The 16,789-nt window shown below is 38.5% G+C and overlaps 1 long non-coding RNA gene across 2 annotated transcripts in view; it reads left to right on the forward strand.

The window, feature by feature from the left end:
- LOC148673632 (uncharacterized) overlaps positions 1-16,789 on the forward strand; it is a 225,950-nt gene that overhangs the window by 129,153 nt on the left and 80,008 nt on the right. For both annotated transcript variants that reach the window (XR_015936073.1, XR_015936074.1), the window contains exons 3-4: positions 9,695-9,729; positions 13,515-13,631. This is a non-coding gene — a long non-coding RNA (uncharacterized LOC148673632). The remainder of the gene's footprint in view (positions 1-9,694; positions 9,730-13,514; positions 13,632-16,789) is intronic.

Genomic DNA, 16,789 nt, shown 5'->3' on the forward strand with positions numbered 1-16,789 from the left:
GCTCTCTTACGAATACTGAAATGTACGAAAAAATGAGATTATTCGCATTTTAGAGAAGTTTTACTGAAATTATACAGGTGATAGGGCTTTGTTCCATTTTCATGACACAAGCATTTTAATACCTTCTTCTGAAAGTACACAGTTTACCACAAAACATAGCCTGCTGTCTGTTCTCCTGACTGCAATTAAGTGAAGGAAGGAAGACAAAAACCTGTGGGAGATTTTTAACCACAATGTCTAAATCTATGATTCTGAGTAAGATTGTTATCTCTTTTCCGATTAGCGCAGTTCTTGAGTAACCTCCTTTACTATAGCTTAAGCAAAAATTAGATTTACTGTTCCAGCAATGGAAGATCTATAAATTGAATTACTGTATAAGACCAAACTCTTGATGCAGGAAAAATGACCTGGCAAACATTAGTTTGATTACAATGGCTTGGAAAGAGAAGCCTGAAGGAAAAGTGTTAGAAGTATTTTGGCAAATTAATAGAAAACAAAAACATTTCCTGACATACAGTATCTATACCCCACAGATTACAATGCTAGTTTGTAACCCTACACTTCAAATGGGTACTAAGTATTGTTTCCAGTCTGCTGCTCTGCAGCTTAATAATGCCAACTGTAAAAAAAAATATTTGAGTAGTGTTGGCTCATCATGAACAATGGGAGTTAAGCTTGTTTATTGAAAGTCTTAAAGCCACAATATACAGTATTGTATTCTCATTCAGATGCCTAGATTGCAATAGTGCATTATTTTAGTGTTCTTAATTTTTTTTAATAAAGTTCCAAACATTTGAGAACAGACAATATGATTTTTTTATATTTTTCTGAATTGACCCCCCCTCTGCGTCTGAAACACACATTGCTGCAAATTTCACACAGATTCCTTTGAATGCACAGTATACATAATACATTTTTAATAAACAGAGCTATTCTGGAATATCAGCCAAGAGGGTTGGAAATCAACAGAGCAATTCAGGGCTTCTGACAAGTACAAACAGATTCCAATCTATCGTGTCAAACTCTCACTAACAAGATTAATTGGACTGGGAATCCTTTTTCTACTAAAACAGTAATCCCCATCAGGCAATCAATGTGGTGGAAGTATAGAGCACCTGAAAATTTAAAGGGTCTGACAAACCACTCTCAGGCTGCATTCCCATACCTTATTTCCATGATAAACAACTCTACAGCGCCGCTGTACAAGAAGAACTGAATGAAAGAGTGAGGATAAAAGAGTGATGTATGTCATCTGTGTTTGCCTGTGCCGAGTGTTATTCTCTGTTTTTCCCATTTCTCTTTAGATAATTATTTGCCATGGTAACTAACTCATCCATTAAAATGGCTTCTGCTAAGGCTTCTTGAAGACAACAATGAGGAACTGAGTGGGTACAGGTATTAGCATTACATGGATAATTGTCTTAATTTGTATCAATTGATTTTACCTTAATGTTTCATACTAATTACTTTCCCCTGAGCCCACCATTATAATTACCACTGCCTTCGAAAGCCCTAGTTGTCATGCCATCAGAGGCCTATAAAAGTACATTAACCGTTTAAGCCCCAATGTATGAGCATAGTGTGTCAAAACAGCAAATATCAAATGGAAGGTTATTAGCACTTCACTAAGTTAATTTAATTTATTGTTTTGTACAAAACCTATCTTAAGAATCAAATCTTTTTGATAGTTACCAACATACTTTACAACTCTCCACCCAAGTCCAAGATGGCATACAAGTACATCTCAAGAACTTTTCAAAACACCCCCCCACCCCCAACAAATGAGTGGGATTTCCTGTAAATAATGATAAACATGAATCAAAGAAGATTTTTTTAAATAAAAGCACATGCTCAAATTTGGGCTTATAGCATATTGAACCATGCTTAACGTTTGAGAGCTGCCTTCTAAGTCTCAAGTAAGTGAAAATACAGTATACGCAGCATACAGGAAGGGAAGCAAGGTGCAGACGACTGTTTATCTTTACCGGATCAGCTTCAGAGGAGGATGTGGCAGACGCTGGAAGTTTCCAATGAAAAGTGCTTCCCAGACAAGGCTGAGAAAAAAAAATTCCGTCTGAAGTTGTATTTTCACAAAGTATACATACATCTTAATGTCATACAGGACGTCTTGTGGTCGAAAAGGTCACGTACTGTATCAATGAACAATAAAAAGTTGAGAGAAAACAGAAAGGTCTGATTCTGAGTCACTGCTCGGCTTGAGTAATTGTACCTTACATTTTTGTGTGTGAACTCGAAGACAGATTTTCACAGGTCATCTTAACAGCTATTTGTAAACAATACTGCAAAGGGAAAAGTAATGGTGTACAGTATATGAACAAGGTTTGTGCATTAACTGATAGTAAGATTCCTTTCCCAGCAAGTTTCTCACACTCAAACTTAGCCAAAGTTAAAAGTTAGTACAGTAATACTAGTTGTTAGACAGTGCAGTTTTAATTTGGAATTTCATTTTCACAACACCCTTTCCCATTGACAATTAATCCTTTACTATGGTACAGTATGTAAATATTTAGCATAAAATATATACTGTAGAAATGCCTTTACATGTGTGTGTTGTTTGCTCTACCTTTAAGGTATAAATAAGCATGTTCGTGTGAGTTTTCTCCCACAGTCCAAAGACATACTGGTAGGTTAATTGGCTTCTGTGAAAACTGATCCTGGTGTGAGTGTGAGTGTGTGCATGTCTGCTTGTGCCCAGCAATCTGGCATCCTGTCCTGGGTGTGTCTCGCACCTGTTGCTTGCTGGGATCGGCTCCAACTCTCCCGGGACCCTGAATTGGATGAAGTGGTTAGAATATGGATGGATGGGGTTTAAACAGTAAGAAAATCCAGTTGCTACTAAAATTTTCCTACATACTAAAAGTTAGAAAATGGATGGGTGGATATGCCTTAGTACGAATGTCATCTACCTACCTATAAAACATGCACCAAAACACTGCCATGAAGTTTAGAATGAAAAAATTGGTCTTGTGCATTGCTTTTCATTTTACAGATTTTAACAGTGATATGCAGATATCTTTATGCACTATTCATTTGGAGAAGTCATTCAATTAACTATTTTTTTCCAGGAATATTGTCAAACAACAATCTAAACAGGAACAATGGCAGAGCAGTGCACAAAATACATTCTGCACTGCAGAATATAAAGCAACTGAGAAGTGCAAGAGCTCACAGCCCACAATAAACTCATGAAATGCCTTTTCTCCTTCTAAAATCAGACTTATGTCCTTTTCAACCAGATGAAATGAAGTGGTTGAACAGAGGTTCAGGAGGAGGTCAAACTGTGATCTTGGACTTCTGCTTTTACATGTAAATATTTCGCCGGCCGAACAGCGTGCTGCACTTGTCTTTTCTAGCACATCTTTATAGATGTGTCTCAAACTTACCTTTGCCACTCTTGTGGTTCTCCCACCTCATTATAATAATAATAATAATAATAATAATAATTGCTAACACTAAGCGCTTTTCTGGACACTCCACTCAAAGCGCTTTACAGGTAATGGGGACTCCCCTCCACCACCACCAATGTGCAGCATCCACCTGGATGATGCGACGGCAGCCATAGTGCGCCAGAATGCTCACCTCACATCAGCTATCAGTGGGGAGGAGAGCAGAGTAATGAAGCCAATTCATAGATGGGGATTATTAGGAGGCCATGATTGGTAAGGGCCAATGGGAAATTTGGCCAGGACGCCGGGGTTACACCCCTACTCTTTTCGAGAAACGCCTTGGGATTTTTAATGACCACAGAGAATCAGGACCTCGGTTTTACGTCTCATCCGAAGGACGGCGCCTGTTTACAGTATAGTGTCCCCGTCACTATACTGGGGCATTAGGACCCACATGGACTGCAGGGTGAGTGCCTGCTGGCCCCACTAACACCTCTTCCAGCAGCAACCTTAGTTTTTCCCAGGAGGTCTCCCATCCAGGTACTGACCAGGCTCACACCTGCTTAACTTCAGTGGGCTGCAAGTTGTGAGTTGCAGGGTGATATGGTGATATGCAGGGTGATATTATCTGACCGCCATTCGTCTCCTCCAAGCCACATACTGGCCACAAGTGGCAAAGATAGTGGCACATGCATTAGACCTGTGCCTCTTTTACGACAACAAGAAATCAGGATCCCACAGCACACCCTTAATACTACACAAAGCTGCATCAACTTATTGTCCTATATCATAAAATATACTGTATATTAACAGGCCCAAGTTGGATTAAGCATGGAATCATGACAAGGAAAATTCCATTTAGTGCTGATTTAGCAGCTGTTAGAGTGTGTCTCATACTTGACATCACTAACTTAAATAATTTCCTTTGTGGGTAAGCTTCTAGAACTGTCATAGTTATAATTTTGTCTGCGGAAATACCTAACCTTTTCTCCAAAGCTTGATATTACCTGGAAGGTTCATCCACAGAAATGAATACAATAGTACTCTCTTATGGTAAAACCTTCCAGACCTGGCTAGTTTTTCAATATGACTTCATGGGTATGCTCATACTTTTAAGAGAAATAAAATAATTTTAGTCTTATTCCGAGTAGTGTTTAAAATTACTCTCATGACATTGGAATATGGAATCTTCACTTTTATTTATAGCAGTTGTTTCAGAGACTGGTGTTCACCCAAGCATCACCTGGAAAGATATTATCCTGTATAACTGTCTCCAAACCTACAAGCTTTACAACATGTTGGAGCTGCTGTAGGGGATAGCTACAGAATGCAAGATTGTAGCAGCTAAAGCTATGTTTCTCAGGGTAGATAAGGGGATAAGGCACTTAAATCAGTAAGTTTCCAGTTTCTCTAACTACTGTTTTGGTACCCAAGAACACTTGTTCTTGCTATCTGTCTATGTGCAGTACTCCTTATTTTTTCTCTCACAAGTCATTTAATTGCTTCAGTACAGTCTAACCCTCTAAATAACCATCCTCCTGCATCCTTTTACTCTTTATGAATAGAGTATATTTAAAAATGCTCATTTTAATTAAAGTCCAAAATTAAAGGTATATTCAAAGCTAAAAAACACTCAAAATCAGTTGATCTAGATATTACATTAAAGATTTTTTGTTAACTTCAGAAGGTTCTGCAGCTTTAAGACAATATTTACTTTGGTAATGTCTAATTTTTTTGTTGTTTTGTTGGGTGTCTAGGATCAGGGCTGGGATTGCATTACAACGTGCCCAGTGGTACCTCCCCTGTTTACACATAACTTTTAAAATTTGAAGTGTGATAGGGTACTTATGATAATAATCAGGTAATGAAATATGGAGACAGGTCTCAAAATATGTAATTAGTGAAATAATTAAAAGCAAACAAATATACTGACTTGAGTTTCAGGTGTTATGATAACACGTTAATTGAAAAATAACAAAGGAAATTAAAATAATATAAACAGAAGGACAGTATGTGTTACAGTATCTCAAATCATAATCTCTTAATATTTAGTTCATACAGTATACTGTACCTTATACAGTATACTGTGTTTATTGCAAGGAAATTAATCAAGGGTTAGTTAAAATTTGAAAGGGAAGTAACACTAAATGAAGCTATGTTTTCACTGTTATTCTGAAGGAAAATATAGAAATGTATTGATTAATTAATGTAATAAGACAGAAATACAGACATTATACCACATCGGAATGAATGGACCTTATTTTAATTGCATGAACTGCAGTTCCTGTATGGTTTGTACAGCTGGCCTGTCTGTAGCCAAGATCTTTCATGATCCAGCTGTATTGCCAGTTTAGATTACCTGTTTAAAGGAAGCCGCCTGGAACAGGACATTTTCATAAAATGGAAGAACAAAGGAAGAGAAGAAGCAGAATGTACAGACCATTGTTTTCACAGTATCAATTTTAATCTCTGTTTTTAGCATTTGTGAATGTCTGAGACCAGTATAACATTTCTAACAACACATTTCGAGCAGTATTTCACAATATTTTCCACAGCTCAACCAGCCCCATCTTCTCCTTCAGATGCTTTCCCATTCATCATGCCTGTTCAGAGATCACTTCTTTAAAAACTATAGTGCTGCATTTTAATGCTGCTGATGGTGATTGCACACAGATAGTAACAGCGAGTGACATTCTTTTACAAACACACCATAAAAAACAATCCTATCAGTTCACTGTACATACACTATGTGGGCACCATTTTATAACAACATTTCTAGCAATATTGACCTTCACCTTCTGCAACTCCTCCCTCTTGGTTAGGAAACACTCTGAAAGGACCACAGACACATTCCTAGTGAAGTGACGGAAGTTGTTTAGCTACAGAATAAATCCAAACTTTGCTTTCTTCCTTATTTTATTTCACATGTTGTAGAGTTGCATTGCCTCATGAGATAAGGTTTTCCTCTGGATTTCTTTGTTTTACAAATGTTCTGCAGATAAATCTGCATCTGCCTCCATTTAGATATACCTCACATTTGTAAAGATTTCTCACAGTTTTCAAATTCTTTCACCACGTTTTTATAGGGTTGGTTACTTTTTGTTATATAAAAAAATCAATGTAATCTAAGTACAGTATGAGTTACTAAAAGTAAACTTTTTTCCTCAAATGCTTCTCTTTAATCTTCAAGCTTCTCAAAATACAAATGCTAATTACCAGAACTAATTACCAGAACTTTCAATTTGCTTCTTTCTAAAATTAGGGTATTTAGTAAACTGGCATATTCTGTTGTGGTGTTTAAGCCCTTCAATAAATCAGCAACACTGCTTGCCAGTGTTGTGCCCACAGGAGGAGTAAACTGTAGATGATAGTGGATTTAATATTTATTTAATGATCAAAGTAACAGCATAAACAAATTACATAGTCCTGAGTTTTATTCATTTTGTCTGACATATAAAATGGCATGGTATTGTGTATGGATTGGTAAGTGTAAGTCTTCTAAAAACAAACTTTTCTGTCTTTCTGGTGCTTACAGCCAGAATCCAGGATTATATTCTTCTTGTAAAAAATTACCCTGAATTAAAAAATTATCTCTAGATAGCAAATTATGTGTAATATCACTTCATTTTAAATATACATACAGTCCTGAACAAATATGTATACAGTATATAAATAAAATCAGTTTTAAAACTGATAAGTAGTTTTAAAACTGGTCTTTTAACTTTTCTAAAAAAGGCTACAACAGTTTTATTTATTATTTGTAAGTATTTTATTTTATACAGTAGTTCAAGTAGGGAGCTGCGTCAGCATGCGTAGGCTGCAAAGGAACAAGTAAAGGTTTATTCCATGCTGAAGAGAGAAGAAAGGAAACATAACGTTTCACACCAGAAGAAGGCTCCACAGCCAAAACGTTGTTTCCTTTCTTCTCTTTTCAGCATGGAATAAACCTTTACTTGTTCCTTTTATTTTATACATGTATCAGCAAAAGTCACCAAACATTAAATATGATATACAGTAGATATATTCTTCTGTTTTATAGCTCAGTAGCATTGTCATCAAATCTCAACCATATGTAAGCAATTTTATTTACATTTTATTTAGAATTAGATGTTACTCTTGTTGTTTGAGCTCCTCTTATTTAAATTAATTCTAAAAAGGAGGTTACAGTATCAATTAGAGGTATGACCTCACCTTACAGTACAGACTTTTGTCACGTTCGTAAGCTTAAGTCCTCTTAAGGACGCTCCAGCCCTTCCTTGTTTTATACTCATCTCCCGCACCTGCCTCCGGTTCCAGCCCCCTGTGCTATAAAAGCCAGACGTTCCCCCCAGTCTGGACTCAGATTTGGAAGATGGACGCCCAGAAGCCCGCCTATCCACGAGTCCAGGAGCGACTCGACGGCACAGGCTTCATTACGGCATCCTGACCTTCTGAGTCCGGGATTAGGGAGCATCTGGTCCTTTGACCCCCCTTTTATTCCCCCATCCCTCCGCCAGATCCCGCTCCTGCTTTTAACTTTATTCGTCTTCATCAGGATGGATTACCCGGTCTTGGACTATTTCTACTTATGCATTTGCCTCGGACCCCACCTCCCCCTAACACCAGCGCACCATGAACACGGCCCCTGTTTTGCTTCCAGCCCTTTCACATGCTTTTTTCCACGTGTTTTCCTCACTCCTCCCCGGATTGTGTTGTCTGCACAGGGTCCTGAAAGAATGCTTCGTGACAACTTTATTACATTGATTCTTCATGGATCTAATTCGTGTTTGAATCTGACCTCTGGAAGTGGCCTTACTTTTCTGTTTCAAAAAACGGTTCAATGTTGTTGGTATGGCCCATAAAATATATATTTTCTTCCTTTCCCTGACATAATGATGATTGTCTGACAGTGCCCTTGGGGTGGTTCTGCACACTTTGGAAGCAATTGTGAAGGTGTACAGTTTGTGCTCTCAGTCACCAAGTGTATACCGCAATATGTGTAAGTCCAGTTGTTTGCCAGCATGTTCACTCATAAAAAAGTTTTACAAAACATGAAACTGAGGAGCCTGCTTGAAGTTTGTAGTTAGTTTTGAAATTGTTCCCTCTCAGGTTTCAGTAATTTTGGCACTTCAGACAGTCTATACACCTACATCTCTAATCAAAGGACATGCCATAACCTCAAAACCGTATGTTATTTAATTTGACACCAGACAGAATGGAATTTCTACAAAAGGATTTTGTCTCAGTTATGTGTTTTCTTTTATTGAAATTTGTATTTCAACAATGTTATGCTAAACAGTGAAACACAATGTAGTGGAAACCACATGGAAATACATTCAAAACCTAGACCAGGAAGTGATTCTCTAGCCAAAGAGTTGTTGGAGTACACTGTACAATAAGCTACAGTACCCAACCACATTGTTGAATAACGATACCCAAGCTTCTATGGCTGGATGGAATCCTTGGATCAATTGACTTCTGTTTTCCTGATGGACAAGGGCAGTTTGCCATCTTTATTTTGGTTATTTTTGTAATCTTTTTATTTTATGATAACAATTGTATGTAGAATGGCGTATGCCATGGTGAGTTCAAAATCCCAGCGATACAAGTCAGTACTTCTAACATGGAACATGTATAATATTATTTACATGAATAATGGTGAATAGAAATGTTTTTGTTTTTAATTATGAGTAGTAGTTCTTGGGGGTAAAAAATACTGAGCTCAAGTCATGTGATTCAATAAAAATACCAGGTGCTGCGTGTTTGATATTTAAAGAGGTGAGAGTGGAGACACTGCATAATCAGTGAGCTGCAACAGAACAGTAGTACTTTCCTGCATGAAATTAACCTCTTCTTGTCTGTTTGGTTTCTAATATGAGTTAAACTTATAATATTCAGAATGTATATAAATTGCATTCAGAAATACATTATTTTAACTACTGTACTACAAGAACAGCAAAACCATTCACGTATTTACTGAATATTACCTAGTTGCTACTGACATGATTGAATGCCAGAATATCTGTGCAAGTGATCTATCCGTGATGTAACTGTTTTCAGAATCCAGAGGCTATAGTACATAGAATTCCAGGGAAAAAAAAAATCCAAGCATCAGCAAAATGAGTCTTACTTGCCATCTGCACGAAAATAATTTGTATGCTTAGATGCTGTTCAGGGATAACGTTGACAGCTGAGAGATGAAATCACCATCTTCTGTGGGCCAGAGAACATTGGAAGATGTCTGAAGTGGCAGTATAGACAGTAGACTGTGTTTTATTCACTGATGAATGCCATTTTGCCTTTGACAGGCCTGATGGAAGACAACATGTGTGGAGACTCTGTGGTGAGTACTGTGCTGACTGGTGTATTATTCAAGCCAACTGCTAGGGTGGTAAAAGCATGATGATGTGGGGAGGAATCTCCTTTAACACAAGAGCAACTCTGGTGCTAATGGAGGGCAACCTTAGTACTCAGTGATATATTCACTAAGTCACTGAGCCAACAGTTTTTCTGTGCCTGCAAGCCAGTCCAGAAATGTAGATTTTCCAGCAGGTCAGTGCAAGACCACACAGTGCTAGGTTTACAATGGCACAGCAATGACAATGACTACAATGTTCAAATCTTGCCATGGCCAGCATTTTCTCTTGCCTCCAGTTGAACATATTTGAGACTTATTCACCAATGCCACCATGATCTTCCTCAGCTGCAAGAATGGCGTACCCAAAGCAGTCTGTCCATAGGCTAATCATATCTACCGATCAGAGTTCCCAAGACTGTTTTAATTTATTTTCCACACATAATATTTTCATTTTGACAGGGAGTTTTATTTCTTGCTTAAAAACTATTAACGTCCAGTGATTATGATCTGTTTAAAATATATGATAAAATCTCTTTGATCTCAGTGTTATGTTTCTTTTGAACATCAGTATATTATTTCTTCATTTTATTGAAAAATGAACTACAAGACCTCTATTTTTTAATTCATGCCTCCAGCACATTCTATCAGTGTTTATGCCTTGAAGGTCCCAGCAGAATATCCTTACAAGAAAGTAAAAGACATACAGTAAAGGTAACAGTCATTCTAAATAAAGAAACCCACCAAGTGTCACATCGAATATATATTACTATACATAGAAGAGTACAATAATCTTAGAGAGGTTTTCTTTAAACAAATGTACTATAACCACCCCCCGCAACGAATATGGCCCTATTTGCATGTTTTCTAGCACTTGGTGTTTTGCTTTGTCACAGATGGACGTGTCTCACTCTGCATTGGTGGCACCTTACATTTATCACATTCATCTTCTATACAGTATATGTCCTATATGCAAGGACAAGAGTCACTTTCTCAGCACTTCAGCCAGAACCTTCCACTGAAAACAAATGTTTTTGCTACCACAGTGTGTCTGTATTTTTCTTTTAGTTCACTTGATATCGTCAAACCTTATTAAAACTTAAAACAACTATGACAGCTTTGTCTCCCCATTTACCTTCCCTTCTCTCTACATAATCCCACTCGCTCTGCCCTCCTTCCTTATCCGTTTTTTCTCCCTCTTTCTGGTCCCCAGCCTATATCCATTATCTCATCTCTCCCCTCTGCCCAATCAATCTTTTAGCTGTCCCTGCAAAGACAGTGTCAGACCTGGCATTCTCATTTATAACTCATGCTCTCTCTAGGGCCCATTGCCTAGGCTACTAATATGATGAGTTCAGTTGGTGTCTAACTGGATCAGTACCGGCCCTCAGCTCTTTCCCTTCCCAAAGCTTCTAGCTGCCTACGTAGCTCATATTTCTTCTTTAGGGTATTCCAATTGGAATATGATCTCATCCATTCTGTCTAGAAACATTCAGCAAAAGGTAGCTCTTTTCCTATTTTCCTGTCAGGTTACTCTTCTAGGTTGCTGCAGCATCTTCCGTGACCCACTACAGAGCTCCAAACCTACTGTAAGTTGGCTAGTCCCGCTAGTGCTGCCAGCTGTTCACTGACTTGTGTTCTGTGACCTGCATCCCCTCAAGATCAAGTCTGTGTCACACGCGCTTCTCATTCATTCCATGCTACACACACGTTCTGCTCGGTTGCTACAAAACTGCAGCCGCACGACTTTTGGGGATTCTTTTGAGGGAATGTGACAGTACTGATCTCTGCCTGTATTTGCATCTATTCATTGTCCCCTTCATCCTGACAAGTGCCCCAGTCCTTACCACTGCAAAGCTGAAAAATACTTTCTGAAGGCTCTGTATATGTTAGTGATATCTTTCAACCAGTGCTCTTTCCTATTGTTGCAGTGATAATAGTTCTCAAATCTTAAATTTGTAAGTTCTCCAATGGAATTTGTAAAGAATAGTTTGGGAGGAGGTCAAGTATCTAATCTTGCCCACTTCCTCTCTCTTAAGCATACATATTTTGCCTATTGAGCACCCTTGCATGCAACTTTTCTTGCACTCAGCATTTTGCTCTTGATACAGACATTTTTACCACTTAGCTATGCTGGACTTGACCTTTCATCCTCCACCATTCCCGTGTATTGCCTGTGCTCCATGCTTAGTTTCTACCCCATCATCTCCAATCATAACGTACCACCTCAACTCTCAAACAAGCAACACTTCAATCTCACCCCTGCCCCATACTCTAGAACCTCTAGAACTCCTATCTGCGGTGTTTCATCTCTCTTATTACCCCAGTCTCCTACGTCCATCACCAGTGCTCACCCCACCTCACATGTGTCAGTCGGCAGCAGTGTCACAGCCTTCAACTCTGCCACTGGCTGTGGTCTGATCACAGTCCAGGCAATGTTGGCAAATGTTCATCTGGCCTCCAATTGAGTATGGTATCAACCCCAACTTTGTCTCTCCCCCACCTCACCCGGATTTCACGTGTGGCCCACGATGAATGTATTGGACCCCTACTAGCTCCCAAGTCCATCTTTATAGCTTTTGTTTTGGGGGTTCCAAAACATTTTTATTCATTCATTTGTAGCAAAATGACCAGTTGGGTCAGGGCATTTACTTCTAGTACTTTGAGCTCAATTCTGCCAATTAGCCCTATGAGTCTCCTTATTCTTACTAGTCACTTAATTTTTCTCAGTCTGCCATTCCATCCATTCGCTGACAAGCAACAGCTAGTGGATATCCACTACAGGGTCCCTCACAACTTCTGTACCGGGTTAAACAAAGATGGCCTCGGCACAAATCATTTTGGGTTACTTTGGGCTTGTTGCAGCATCTTCTATTACAGAATCACAGCCTCTGCCATCAACCCCAAGATCAGTGATCCTTCAGTGCATATTTCCAAACTGGCCCAATCAACCAAAAGCTTGTGAACCACAAGCTTCTTCAAGCTTAACTCTTAAACCTAAGAGTAGAAACCAGATGAGAAACAGTCTATCAGTGATTTTAAAAAATGAAAAGATATTTTATTCTGTTTATGCCCATGTTATACCAAATTTGCCTCTCGCCAAAATGAAAACATGCCAAGATGCTGATCTTCAACTATATGACCTCAGCACTTTCCTCATTGTAGACTCTGTCCTCTGGCCCTGGTTAAACCCCTTCATAATTTAGTAATGGAATCAATGATCAAAGAAACAGTGTTGTACACTCCCTAAATAAGAACTGAGAACTTCCCTAAAGATTAAAGTTAAAACTTTCCCTTATTTAGCATTTGTAATGATAGAAGCCATAGTGGAAAATACCAAGATAATTAAAAGCAAAGCAACAAACGTCATGTACTCCACCAGTTTAAATTTTGTGGAAAACACCAAAAATCAAGAAAGATATTATTGTGTGTGTATGTAATGCACTCCAGATCCTGTTTTTTAATCTTAATAGGTTTTCTTTGAAATTACTTTTTTACATTTGAGAATTTTAACATTTTATTCTTAATGTGTTATGGTGTCATGTAAATCATCCATTTACAAGTAATCTTTGAAACATTGTCTAAGGAAAAAGACCACAAAGATCTTCCTTCAATGAAACAGGACAGGTTTATAAAGTTATTTTGTTATCGCCTAAGTTTGTGTTCTTTTCTTAAAAAAGACTTTTGAGCATTATGCACTATGAGCTGCCTATGTGAGTTTCATTTGGGCAGAAAAGAGCAACAGATCTATTTATTCCTATTATTGTTTTCAGAAATAAAGCCTTGCCAAGGTCCAGACTCAAATGTGAACATACCAAGGAAACAAATTTGGAGAATTGTCAAGAATCAGTGGGGGATTTACAACGCAGGGCTGAAAGATGCCATACTTTGTAAGTAAATGCCAAACTGGCAGGATCTACAGTACTAACTCATAATGGGTAGTGGGAGGCACATAAAGCTTCATTTTCAAGGGTGATTCAACAGGTTTCTGATGCACTCCTGATCAGAGCAGAACACTTTTGGACTGCACCCAAGCCACAATTTAAGTATCGGTTGTAACTGTCTCTAATTAATTGATTAATACATTATTAATGATGTTATACACATTTACTGACTTGTGTTCTGTGACCTGCATCACCTGCGCTTCTCATTCATTCCATGCTACACACACGTTCTACTCGGTTGCTACAAAATTGCAGTATGAAAAGTATTCCAAACCCTAAATCATATTGGGTATCTTTCAGGCTATGGTCAGAATTCAAGTTTTGCTATTAATATCCAATGAATCAACCAACAATTAATCAGAAGGTTATCATCACATTTATGTCACTCTATTAATACACCAATTTTCATTTAGAATGGCAATTTGCATCTCCTAATCTAAAGTTTTATTGGTGCCTCTATGGGTTTTTTGTGCCTACTTGGGAATTAATGATTTTCTTTTCTTCCTATATGTCTTATGATATTATGTGATAAAGACATACAATAAAGAGTTTGATATACTTCATTGCCTTTATATGACTTACTGACTATATACAGTGCCCTTCAGATGTATTCATATTACATTAAATAGGAGGAAAAATCCTCCTGTAATATCAGATAACATAAAATATTTTTAAAAAGTTACATTTATTGCCTAAATGATTCTAAAGGGATTATACAGTATAGTTAATAGCACTGCACAGCCCAAAGTCATATTTGTTGCAAAAAGGGTCACATTTTTCATGCCCCTTGTAGTTACTATATTAGTGAATCCTCCTCTGACAGGGACTGCACTTACTGGATGCCTCCTTTAGAGTGCCATGAGGTTCTAACTACTGTTTGTTTTTGCTTACTTTTATTCAAATCAATACTTACAGTAGACATTTACAGTATAAATGTAAGCATCTTGAACTCTGGAATTTATTTAATTATATATTTCAAGTATGACTTTGTTCTATTCAATGATATTAAGCTTAATGTATAACATTTGAACTTTTTCAATCAAGAAACGCTATCCAGTCCGTAACTCATTCTGCTACATGACATTTTTTGTTCTTATTTCATCAATGGATAAATAAATCTGATGGTCACTATACATAGCAATTCATGCTAGAATTTGTTGCAGTACATTGCAAAAGAATCCATCCCCATCCAACATTATCCCATTTTGTTGAATTACAAATATGCACATTATTTAAAATGATTTATTCTTATTCAAACCGAGCTTATTCAAAAGTTCAAAAGTCAACACTCATATGGGCAAAAGAAGTTAAATGTCAGCAAAAGAAAGAATGCAAAGGGAAATCAAAAACTAAAATGTGTTGATTGCACAAGTAAACAACCCCCTGAGTTATACCGTGTTGGATGTAGTTTTGGTAACAATTATTGTTCAAAGACTTTTTAGATAAGTCTCTAACAGCTTTGCAGACTGGGATGCTTTGTCCATTCTTCTTTGCAAACATTCTTCTTTGCAAACATGCTCAAGTTTTGTTAAATGGGTTGTGGATCACTGATGGGCAGCAGTTATTAGGTCTAGCCTGCAAAGTGCTTACTCGAGGTCATACACTTTCCTGTTGTTAAGCCATTCCAGTTTAGCTTTGGCTTTTGTGTCATTGTTGTGCAAAATTCCATTTCAGTTCTAGGACTTTAACAGACTAAAGTGGGTTTCCAGATCTTGTCAATCTTTCCAGTCTGTCACGATTGTAGTCCCTCCCACTAAAGGGTGCTTCGGCTCTTCCTTGTTTGCCTTATTCCCTGTACCTGTTCCTTGTTCTAGCCTCCTTCCAGCTTCCCTTAATAGCCAGGCGCTGACGTTAATCCGCTGACGTTAATCTGCATCTGATTTCCATATCGTGCGAGCACGGGACCTGGTTGCACCTGGCTCCGTTATGTTTTTAAGTTTCTATGCCTGTTCCTGTTCCCCTTGCCGGTTCCGACCCGGTTCCTGATTTAAATCTTTAGTTTTGGATGGATCACCTGGCCATGGACTTCTGCTTGTGTTTTTGGAATTCGCCTATGGACTGATTACCTTTGGATTGTTTGCCTCGGCCACACCCGTGCACCAGCGCACTTTGGACACGCCCCCCTGTTTTCATCCCCGTATTCCTGCATGATTTTCCCCCATGTTTCCTCACTACTTCGGATTGTGTCATCCGCATAGGGTCCGTAAAGAACTGTTTGTTACACAGACCCTGCTGATGAGAAACAGCCACATAACATAATGCTACAGTACCACTGCTATGCTTGACAGTAGGAATGGTGTCAACTAGGTAATGCAATGTGCTGTGTTGGGTCTGTGCAGAAGTACCGTAAGACTTTGTGTTTTTAACAAATACATTTCAATTTTGTCTTGTCTGACCACAAAACCTTTTGCCACATGTTAGCAGTATCAAATGAATGCTTTGTTGCAATCTCCATGGGTAATTTAAAATGCTTGTGATAAGTAATGAACTCCTTCTTGCCTCTATGCCATACAACCCAACTTTGTGAAATGACTGGATAATTTTTACTCCTGCGCATTTTCTCCCAGTCTCCTGGGGCTGTGAGTACTTTCTCCAGCCGATTCTCCCAACCATCTCCTGCTTATTAATGGGCACGTATTCCATAAGCGTAGGATATTTAAACCCCGATCTGCCCCTGATCCTGTGCTCTGTCATAACTAGAACATATTTCAGGAGAGCACTCAGCCTGAATCCTGCCCGAGAATGTCTCCGTCTGTCTTGAATCTGTTCAGCCAAGTACTCTACCAGTGCCACTTAGATGAAACTTAGATGAGTCTGATAACCCTGCGAGACAGCGCAGTCACCCTTGCCAACATCCAACGATCAGCCCATCTGCTCTTGCCTCTCATTTCGTCAATCTCCATCAGCCTCCGCTCTCTGTCATGATCGTAAACCCCTCCTCTTAAGGACGCTCCAGCCCTTCCTTGTTTTATACTCATCTCCCGCACCTGCCTCTGGTTCCAGCCCCCCATGCTTTATAAGCCAAACGTTGCTGTCTATCAGTGATCAGCTTTGGAAGATGGACGTCTACCCATGAGTCCAGGAGAGACTCGACGACACAAGCT

This window comes from Lepisosteus platostomus, chromosome 4 (assembly GCF_059453375.1).
Source record: "Lepisosteus platostomus isolate fLepPlt1 chromosome 4, fLepPlt1.hap1, whole genome shotgun sequence".
Classification (NCBI taxonomy): domain Eukaryota; kingdom Metazoa; phylum Chordata; class Actinopteri; order Semionotiformes; family Lepisosteidae; genus Lepisosteus; species Lepisosteus platostomus.